The 11,790-nt window shown below is 35.3% G+C and overlaps 1 pseudogene; it reads right to left on the bottom strand.

Moving 5' to 3' along the window:
* Positions 1–9,447: 9,447 nt before the first annotated feature.
* On the bottom strand, positions 9,448–10,894 carry LOC108202221 (ADP,ATP carrier protein 1, mitochondrial-like; annotated as a pseudogene).
* Positions 10,895–11,790: the final 896 nt, after the last annotated feature.

Here is an 11,790-nt window from a genome sequence, read left to right as displayed (position 1 = left end):
TTTTCCTGGAATGTCATCATGGAAACATATCTTTCTTGAAAGAGTCAAAGCACACAAATTCCTAGTATCAGACTGTTCTCTGACAAAGGACATTATGTCAGTTCATGGAATAATGTTTTATCTCAAATCAGGAAGGATTTGAATTTGCTCGTAGCTAATATGTAACTTCAATTGAAGATGGAGTGAGCTGTTTCGATAGTAAAGCTTCATGAGATAAGTGTTAGCTATGGCATCTGAAGCTCTCGCACTTGTATGTCAAAACAAGGAGCTCTTTCTATTCGTAAGAAGAGAATTGGTGAGAGGACTACCTCATCTGGAATTCAATATGGATGAAACTTATGAGGTATGTCAATAGGGAAGTCGAAGGAGCATCGCACAGAAACAAAGATATGATCAACATTACTGATCCGCTTCAGATAATACGTATGGATTTCTACGGATCAGTTAATGTTATATCTGCAACAAAGCCAGATATCTTTTGCGATGATCATTGACTACTCTAGATTCTTTCGTGTTGTTCGTATGTGTTCGAAGGATGAGACATCACAAATGAAGGTTGATCAAGATGAACCCTGATCATTGATAAATCCAGAAAGACACCATTCTTGCCAGTGGCCAATCAGAAGCAAACACTAACTCTTGGTACGTGTTTGGAGGAAAATGCCACTTTGCAAGTCTTGCATTTGAAGCTCAAAGAATATTTTCCTCGGCTACTCAATGGAGTCTACAGTCTACAGGGTGATTGTGATTAATCAACAGAAGGTGATTGTAAGTCTGGACAGGACATTGAACGACACTTTGCTCCAAGCTGTTAAGGTTATATCATTCGTATTATGATGAATCAAATCCAAGCAGAATCTCCTTGCAAGGATAAGGATTGTTAAGGAAATCCCAGCAACAGCTTAGGGGGAGCAGTTGGTGGATCCACTAGTCAAACTCAACACCAAATTGAAGATGAACAGGACATATGAAGAACGTATCTGCTTAGACAAAGGGTTTGGACTTTGGAGTCAATATCATTCCCGGGTTCTAGTTCTTAAATGTTCTGAATGGTGAAGTGAAGACTGGGAGAGCTATTGTGAAAGGATGTTGTTTCTTTGGGTTTCAATCTGAAGTGAAACTTGAGGAAGATTCAGAAGCTCTTAAAGGGATCCAGATTGAGTGATTGCACAACAAGATGATCTCAATCAGTTTGAAAGCAGATTGTGCGGATTCTAATACCTGACCTAATGTTAATTCAGTACTTAATACTTGTCGGGTATTCAGATTCCAACTGGATGTTTTTGGCTCTGTTACGAGGGACAAGCCAATTTGGTTGCTTAGGGTTATTACAAAGGAGAAGGTTATGAAGATTATGGAAACAGAATCTTCAAGTTCAGGACTCTACATCTTAGGGACTCAACGACCTTCATGATTGAACTAAAGCACCATTAATGAGACTCGGGTTCAGGATATTACAATGAGCTAGAAGATGAAGCTTCATGCAACATTTCAAGGACTTTGCTGTTGCAGATCCAACGGAATTTGTATTCTCTTTCTTCACCAGCTCTCTATGAGTTGCTGTCCAACACCTGATGATCGTCACGGACGTGGTATGACTTCTGACTAGCATATTATTTTAATATCTGTTTGCTAGAGTCATATTTGGTATCCAAATTATTACCTCTCATGATACAAGGCACAAACAATACGACTATATGTGCTGTGATACCATGATTATATTATATGTGGACTAATGTCACTTGTGCAAGATAATTGCTAAGTGAATGCAGACTAGTGATATGATGAGTTTGTTGGAAAGTTGCAATTCTTTATGGTCTACTAGTTAGCCTAAAGAATGATGGCAATAAAAGGAAGTCAAGGATCTTTTGAATATGCGCATTTTGGAAGATTCTAGACCTGCCAAGACTTATGCCAACAACCACTGGACTTCATCAGTACAAGAAAGTAACATCAACTGAAATGTCAAGTCTCAGAGGTATTCAACTTATCACTTTACTTAACTGCAAGTGGATCACATACTATACTTTCTATAAGGTATTACTTCTCTCATGAGCATGTCTATCGTATTTCTTGAATGAATTCATGAGTATTAAATTGTCTATACATAGGACTTGTGAATTTATTTAAAATCCAGTACCTCGTGCTTTTTGCTATTATATATGATTGCCATGTTTATTGTTTTGCATGCTTAGATGGTGATTATATGTTTTAGCATGAGCGTTTGTTATTTCAATTATTTAAATTATGTTGCATGACAATTAAGTGACTTATTTGTTCATGATTTAAATGATTAGAGATGACATGAAGCATGACTTAATTATGTTATTTTTCTTGATCTATACCTCTTTAATAATTGGTATCTAGTAGAGAAACTTTATCATAATGTGGTCGTGATATATCTGTATTTGTGAACATACTTAGGATTATTTTCTAGGTTGAATTCACTTTTATAGGTATAAAATCTGAAGCATGACTTATTTGTTTCTAGACTTGTGACTTGTATCAGTAATTGGTATGTGGTTAGAATTTAGTCATGATATACTAGTATTCGTGGAGTTACTTAGATTCTCTCTAGGCTGAATCCATTTATATTAGTGTATATATGTGAAGCATAGCTATTTGTGTTAGATATTTGATGATTTATTAATTGGTATTTTATTTCATGTCTAACTGCATATAGGTGTGATACTTTTAGTGTTAGTGATATTTTGCATGCTTATATGTTGATCACTAATATTGATTGTTAATATTTTCTGCGAGGAGTTGTGTGAGTTCACTTGTGTTTAATGATTATCTGTGTAAGACTCGTGAACTTTTCTTCAACTTTCCCTCGGGCTTGCGTATATCTTTGTATGATTGTCATGATTTTAGTTGTTATATGCTGATATGATAATTATATGATATTGCGTAGGTAATTATTATTTTATCTTAGTTAAATTGTGATCCATGACAATTATATGCTTATTTGTTTCATGATTGACTTTGATAGAATAATAGATGCATGATTAATTCATTTTTGAAATATTTAATTGGTATCTATTTCTGATGCTTTATTGATGTTTTATTTGTGAATTGATTGTGATGTATTGGCACTGGTGAAATATTGTTGCATATTTCTTAAAACCACTGGTGCTAATATATTTTAGGTGCTTAATATTCTGAGTACTAGGGAGACAACATAATCTTTATTCTGTCTCATATTTATGTTCTGGAGTGGTGAGTTTCTTCAAAGAAATTTTCTTATCAATAGATTTCAACAATTGGTATCCACTACTCTATCTCATAAATATTTCTTAGAATATTTTGCATCTATACATGTAGCGTCATAGGACGAGACATTAATTATCTTGTATTTGTGTACTTGGTGATCTTTGTCACTTGTAGCGTCTGTTTTGACGATGTGCTAGTATGAGGCCTTTTCACTAATTAGTGTGGCGAGTGCTTTATACACTGTAGCACATAAATTTTCTTGTTTCCTTTTTAAAATTGTAGTGAGAAACAAGAGTCTGTGTCTTTTTCAAAGACAAGTTCATTTAAACCTTTTATGCATAATTTCAGACTCTTGTACTCAAACCAGTTTTTAATGGAAAACTTTGATTCTTTCATCGGTTGTGATTGTCATTCTTTATGAAAATCATTTTTACAATCACAACTGATTCATTTTTCCTCAAAAAAAATTAAATGCAATTGCTCTCATTCAAAATCATAGATTTTCTAAAAGTGCATTTATATCTCTTTCTGTTCTTCGGAACTTAATCAGCCTCTTGGCTTTCCTAGATAGTCATAAGGTTGAAAACCAACAATCTTTATCCCAGACTATAAAACCAAATTCAGAACACATCCCAACTTTCCCCCTGGAGTAATAAGGAACTTATTAGACTAGAGGTCAATGAGGGAGAAACTGTACTTGTTGCAGCAAATAAGGATGTGAGGGATAGTGTACCCACAGCTCTACCTCTCAAGAAGAAAAGGTGTTTTCAAACTTGAGGTAACTGTTGCTCATCTGTATTCTCTCAAAAGAATATAGAGCTGAAAAGGCAATAAAACAGTCTCTGGCATCATTCTCTCAACAGGATGAGTCCATTGAAATTCGCTCGTCAGCCAGAGCATCTTGTATTGAGTCAAGCACATCATCAGTAATCACTCTGATGAAGAGCCTAAACAAAAATCTTATGGACACAATACAAGAGAGTGCACAGTAAGGTTAAAGGTTTTGTTCCAGAAGCAACTTCTTCATTTACCATTTTACGGTAGATAAGATGGTTGATGCCTTTACAGGTGTAAGGAGGAAACGAGGATCTCAATTGCCAAATCTTCAGGATTCTCGTCTCCCTCCCCAGATAAGAACAGATCTGGATCCAATCGGAATGAATTTCCTATTTATAGGAGATCGGCAACTCTCTGACTATGAGTCAGCTTATTGATGAGTCAGTTGAGGATCGGGGATTTACGAAACCCCATTGCACCGCCAGTGACCTCTCTTGAAGGGGCTATGGTGATTTTCTCATGCAGGTACAGAAGACCATACTTTGAGTGCTGAGAGAAACACTGTGAGCCAAACATTGAGAGTTAAACACTTGGTGAGATTCTGAGAAGGACCAGTGAGATATCAGAATGAGAAAATATGTGAGCATGAGTGAGTGCAAACACATAGGATTTTGAGAAGAGTGAAACACTTGTGAGGTACATATAATAATAATTGGTATTGTAAGCTCACAAGTTGTTGAAAGAATTGACGGAAGCAACTACGGTTCATTCCATTTCACGGTGTGAACTTATGGTTGATGATTCTTTTGAATCAAGTGTCTTCACAGACATTGAGGAGGACTTAGGCCTTTGCCATAATTAAGCCTTTGTCTAACCTCCCAGAGCAAACAACTCTGGATCCTTAATTGGATAAGCCACTTAATGGTTGGCAACTTGTGGACCATGATTCGGATTTATCCGATGAGTCTGCAGGGACTGGGAATTACGAACTCCCATTGCACCACCAGTGACCCCCTTTAAGGGTGGCTAAGGTGATTTTCTTGCAGGTACTCAGCATTTTGGAAGCTCAGTATTTGTGTGGAGGGATACACTTACAGAACTCGTGAGTGACACCCTTACCCAAAAACCGAGAGAAAATTGAGTGTTGAGTGATACACCTGCAGAACATTTTAGTGAGACACCCACTAATTACCAAATTTATACCTAAAGACAAAGTGGATGTTGTTACTGGAATGTCAGTTTTTGTTCCTTACTTTTCCATTTGGAACCTATTCTTTCAGCATAGGGACCAACCCAATCAAAGTAAACCCTTCTTCTGAACCCTTTCTTCGAACCCTACTTTAGTGTTGTTTAATTCTCTATGGGGAGATTATCTTTTGGTACAGGAAGTATTGTACACATTCCTTGACCCATTTGATACCACATATCCTCGGAGGATTCCACAACTAAGGGGGAGAAGATATTTAGGGGGAGAATATATGAAAGGGGGAAGAAAAAGTAAGTTAGCTTTCTTCTATTGTCTACAACTAAGGGGGATTAAACTACTCTTTAGCTGTGTACTACTGAGGGGGAGATTCTTCTCTCAACTAAGGAGGAGGATTGATCTTTCATCTAAGGGGAGATAGCTACTTATCACCAAGGGGTACTTGATCAAGGTAATGGGAGGAGAAGTAATAACAACTCATGTACACCTCACCACTGTGTTGTATCTTTATTCAGGTGGTACGTGGTATGATTCCTAAGAAACAGTGGTATTGGTTCACCACTATCTCTGACAGAGGGAGAAGCATAAGCAAAGACTTGTTCTTTACTTGTGAGGAATCATGGTGATACATTTATTCTTCAGAAAGTGGTAAACAGGAACTTATTCATCATCATTGAAGAATTTAAAGAAGCTGCTGATTGTTCTTTGCATAATGGAATGTTTTGAATTCTCTTCAAGACAAACTATGAGGATTATCTGGCAGGAAAGCAAGAACCAGAGAAATAAAGGTGATATGCACATCTGTTGTTTCTATTCATGAAATCTGGAAATGTATTATATGATCCAGAAACTTTGTAGCATTATTTACTAGTCCAGGACTTTACTTTTTCTAGTGTTAGTTGAGTTATCCTCCAGAGGATTTGCTTGTTATGATTAACAAACAAATAGGGGGAGATTGTAAGTCTAAATGTAAAGACAACCCTATCTGTTACATAGGGATGATAACTCAACAATAGAACAGGACAAGTAAATAACACTACGCCTGCACCGGAATCGGAAGATACGAAGACAAAGGTTGAAGAAGCCATCTACAGTCTTGAAGGAATAAGTTCACTGGAAGAAGTTCATTAATATGTTCATGCCTCAGTGAAGAATAAAGATTGAAGTATTCAAGATTGTGGAAGCAATGAAGATGTTGTCCAAGTACTCGAAAGATTTCAGTGCAACCCCTGAAGCAAGATATTTCTATATATCTTGGTTGGTTATTTATAATCAACAAACTGAAGCATAAACTAACCCGGAACCGACTGATCAATGTTTGCTGACAAAGAAGGTACAATGTTTAACTTCAGTGTTAGTCGCTTGTGAACCAGACCAGTGCACTAAGCGTCAGCACGTACGGAGCTTTGCAAAGTATTTATCAATCGAAGAATTGATCCAGTCATATCATGTCATTTGTTCCAAAGCCAAGCCAAGCCGAATGCCAGCTATGCCAAAGTCAAGCCAAATGCCATATGTCAAGCTTCCACAGAAAGCCATATCAGGAAGTGACATTTCATATATGTGTGCACTTATATATTTGTATATGTACAAATATAATTATATATGTATATATGTATATTTAATTAAATATAATATATATAATATATATGTATATATGTTTCTTTAACATATGTATATATATATTTATATGTATATATATTTAAATGAATGTATATGTATATAATATATGTATTTATATTTTACATAAACATTTATATATTTAAGTGTATATATATATATTATATTATGTGCATAAATATGTGTATATTTATATCTATAGGTAATTATATATATCTCTATATATATAATTATATTTATATTTACATATAGTTATATGTATATTATATATATTTTAAATATATGAGAATATATTTAAATATATGTATATATATATATTACTATATGTTTATATAAATATTATTTATATATATGTATATGTATATCTTTATTTATACATATATTTATATAATATTATGAATATAATATAACATATATAATATATGATTGGTGCCAAATTAGGACTTAGAATTTCTTCTAAGTACCTACCTACTGGGGAGAAGGGGAGCAAAGCGCAATCTTTGACTTAAAGTCAAAGATGGCGCCACACTCTCACTGCAGTGCTTCTAGCGCAACTTTCACAATGGAACTACTACACTAAGGGGCGCAAAGTTTGACCAACAGTGGTGCATGGTTTGACTTGCTCTCAGCGCAAGTATTGACCACAGTCAAAGAATTTGTTACTTAGAAATTTTCTAAGTACACCAGTACACTGTGTGCCACCACTTGGGGCGCAAACTTTGACTAAGTCAAAGTTTGCGATTCCAAGATTCAAGCAACACTTCTCTCATACTCTAAGTACAGGTTCTTCACTGTGATACTCCTGTTGGAGCGCAAACTTTGACCAAGTCAAAGTTTGCGCCTCCAACAGAGTGTTCTCTACTTAGAATAATTCTAAGTGTATATTCATTGATACACTGGTGGCACATCTTCAAGTCAAGCGCAAGGTTTGACCGAACTAATTCACTCAGAAATGTCTAAGGCATCACAGTGGAGAGTGTGTCTCCTGTATGGCGCCATGTTTGACCAAAGGGAGCGCAACCTTTGACCTCTTCACTTCACAGGCGCAACTTTGATTTCTGGGAGTTAGTTTTATTTTTATAAAACGAATCCGTCCAGGACGAACTCAAGTCGTCCAGGACGAACTCGTTAACCATGGTTAGTTTATGAAAGCCTATAAATATGTGATTGTGGTTCTCACAATGACACATCATCCTTCGGGATGGATGGCCAAGTGCTATGCACAAACTCTCTCAAATATACACACACCCTAGCCTAGTTTTGTACCATAAATATTTGTAGTGGATAGGGCTTGTAATATTTAGAGGAGTGGTCATTGTAGCCAACCTTCGGGTTTGGATTTGTAGCACCTTCGAGGTATTTATCAATATACAGATATACCTTGGAAAATATTGTGTGTTGGTTTAATATTTTCATATCCTCAGAAATCGACCCAATAAATATCCGGAACACGAAACCCATTACAGGACTGCAATTTATTTATCCGCAAGATTCGAAAGAATTTTAAATTGTAGTGAGTATCGTATTCAACCCCCCCTTCTACGATACTTTGGACCTAACACAATTCATCTCATATATTGTGGTCTTTGTATATATGTGTGAAGTTGCCCACCCATTTTATAAAAATGACATTGAAAAGGTTACAATTGGAATGTATAAGACCCGTGCTCGGTGCTTGTTAAAATTTGAACTTGGTGCTTGTGTTATAAGAGAAGAATAACGTAGCATATATAGCAGTAACAACTGCATAGTGTATTAGGCTGATTAGTTATATGATAGTATATCAGAAGTGTGTTCATGGACCCAACAAGACCATTGTTAACAAGCAAGGAATTATCTTTTTTACCATCTCCATGTCATTTGATTCAATTAAATTATTGCATAGCACAAACATACACAAATTTTACTAAAGAATGATAAATGCCATCTTCAACAAGTCATTTCGTTGAACGATTGGCCACTTCAAACACAAGAGATTTATTCCTTTTTTCTTTTACTCAAATTTGAAACCTAACTAATCCTCTCTACATAATTCAACTTCGTCTTACATATATCTAATTACTCATTCGTCTAAAAGCATACACAAGTCACCAGGTTGGGATCATCCAAATTTCAAGATGTATCCCCTTGGCATTAAGCAATTTAACTGTATGAATATCGCTTGGTATAATCACACGCTCTTTATCTGAAACCATAATCTTAATTCCTCATAATTTCTCCTTCATACCTCGACATTCAAATACACACCAATGAACATTAGCTTAACAAAGTGTTCTTACAATTTGGGCAACATCTAAGGTAATCTTATATAAGCATGCACATATAAAGCATGCTTTTTTACCCATTATTTCAACAGTAATTTCATACAAGGTTCAAAAGCACATTAAAGTATCAAATCCCAATATTCCCATTATGAAAAACTCAATAATATCTAAATCTGAAGCAGTGGCGCTAGCAACTATTGAATTTCATGTTTATGGATCATTCTCATAAAAAAAAAGTCATGAGTACAAAAGGCAAACTCCTGCTTAAAGACCTAAAATACTGTAAGCTGAAAAAATTTCAGTTATATAAGAGAAACGATTTGATCACCATCTACAGTTGATGGAACACCCATACAGTTGTATCATCAATTAAGCACCACCAGAACTGTACTTCTTTCCAAAAACAAGTACTTGAAGCTTATCATAACCAGCGAGGACTCCAGCACCAGAAATAGCACGAAGAATGTTGGCACCAGCACCCTTGAAGAGAGACTTGGCACCTTCATTCTTCAAAATCTGAGTAAATGCATCCATTGAGCTTTTGTACTTCACTGCTTCACCAGATGTCATCATCATTCTTCTGCGAACAGTGTCAATTGGGTACGATGCAAGGCCAGCTCCATTAGTAATTACCCAACCTAGAGCAAAGCTAGCGAAAAAGCTATCCTGAAACCATTAAATTAAAAATGTAGATATATTTTATAAGCTATATTTAGACATATTGATTATGTTCATAGATTTTTTCTATGTAAGTGAAAAATAATAAAACAAGGACTTGTTAAAACCCAAAAAAAGGTGCACATGAGATGTGTTAGCCTAGCAACAAAACCACATCAGCCTTTTCTCTCATAATAATAATTAAGTTATAACATATACCTGCATCTTCCCGGTAAGAAGGACTGGCTTCAAAGAATCATACATTTCAAAGTAGAGACCACGATAAACAATAATTCCAACACATGAAATATTGAAACCACGATAAAGCCCAGCAATTCCATCACTTGCTAATGTCTTCTTATAGACATCAATTAAGCCATTCAACTGACGTCCTCCGCCCTTCTTTGCTGCCTTAGCATCATTTGCTAGACGGGTTCTAGCTTAGTCCAAGGAATACACAAATAAAAGGGAGGAAGCACCTGCAGCACCTCCTGATCCCAAGTTTCCAGCAAACCATTTCCAGTAACCATCTCTATCTTTATTGAAGTTAAAGAGCCTCTTAAAGTAATCTTTGAAAGCAAAGTTCAAGGCCTATTGGAAATATATAGATTCATAAGCACATAAATTAATAAAGAGAATTATCCTTTAAAAAATTAGGAAACAGACTAGCCTGAGTTGGAAAGTAACGGATGACATTAGCAGTGTTTCCTCTCCATAATGAAATGACACCTTCATCTTTCATTGTTCGGCTGAAACAATCACCAATACCCTTGTATGGCTCAGAAAGTCTACCACTTTTAATCATCTCATCTTGGTTCTAAATCAGAAGCTTCACCCGCTCAATCGGGGCAGCAACAGTCTTGGACACAGCTGCACAGACTCCACCCATGAGAAAATCAATAGCAAACCCTGCAAAGCCTTTCTCCGATGGTGCTTGAACAAAAACAGGGGACAAATTTGATGAAGTATTTGATATATTATTGCCTTCTCGACAGGTCTTCACCATTGGATATTGAAAAGCGACATTGCAGTACTTCCCAAACACGAATTGCCTCTGGTATAATGATGGATTCTGGATACCAAGCACTTGATTTTGGCTAGATCTAAATAGACTGTTGGCTACCTTCTGTGTAACAGTTGGATGTAGTGCTTAATCCATTGCCATGTCTTTACTGATGCAAGAAAAAACACTAAAATTGAAACACATCAACATTAAACAGATAATACTAGTCAGGTTTAATATGATACTATTAACATCCAATATTTACAATTTAACATAGAGCGAGGATATTGATTGAAGTATACCAAAGGTATTTACAAGTACATTGTTATTAGCATTTTAAGTTTGATAGTTATAGCCTGTTGTTAGACAAATTATAGAGCTTTCTCATTCACAGTGGCATGCATCTTGTGCATGAGGAAATGACCATCTGACCCACCCACATATATACAAAACATGCCAAAAATTACATATAATAAGGGGAATATATAACAAAGCAAATGGTTGATCCAAAAGAGAATAAGAGCACTTTATCTAAGCTATTAGTTACACAAATTGATTGTATTATTACATAACAATATCATAATTATATAACATATTACATATATTCAACGATTGCACAGTATGAGTACAAATAGTTTTGTGAATTGATAAATATAAACAATGATATAACAAAAAAAAAAAAAAAGCTCCACATTAACATGTAATCTATATGTTCTTCCATGTTTACCATTTATCCAGAAATTAAAAATTATAAAATTGTAATGCCTATTATTACTACAAAGATCTACAAATATTATAAATATTGGTCGATTACAATGCAAGCAAAAGATATGATTTCTCTAAACAATTTCGATTTCACATAAAAATTTCCACTAGCAAAATCAGGCACAACCTCCAGTCCAGCTCAATATATCAATGATTTCGACCAATATATTTAAAATTAACATTCAAGTTGGAGAAGCCGAAAGAACATGAATTCCTTGGGGGGAAAAAGAAAAAGAAAAGAACAACATGTCCACATGCCAATGACAATGTCGAACAAATAACATCAA

The sequence above is a fragment of the Daucus carota genome, chromosome 9, assembly GCF_001625215.2.
Source record: "Daucus carota subsp. sativus chromosome 9, DH1 v3.0, whole genome shotgun sequence".
NCBI classification, from domain to species: Eukaryota; Viridiplantae; Streptophyta; class Magnoliopsida; order Apiales; family Apiaceae; genus Daucus; species Daucus carota.
Note: the sequence above shows the minus strand (reverse complement) of the source record. Positions and strands in the feature narration are given on the sequence as shown.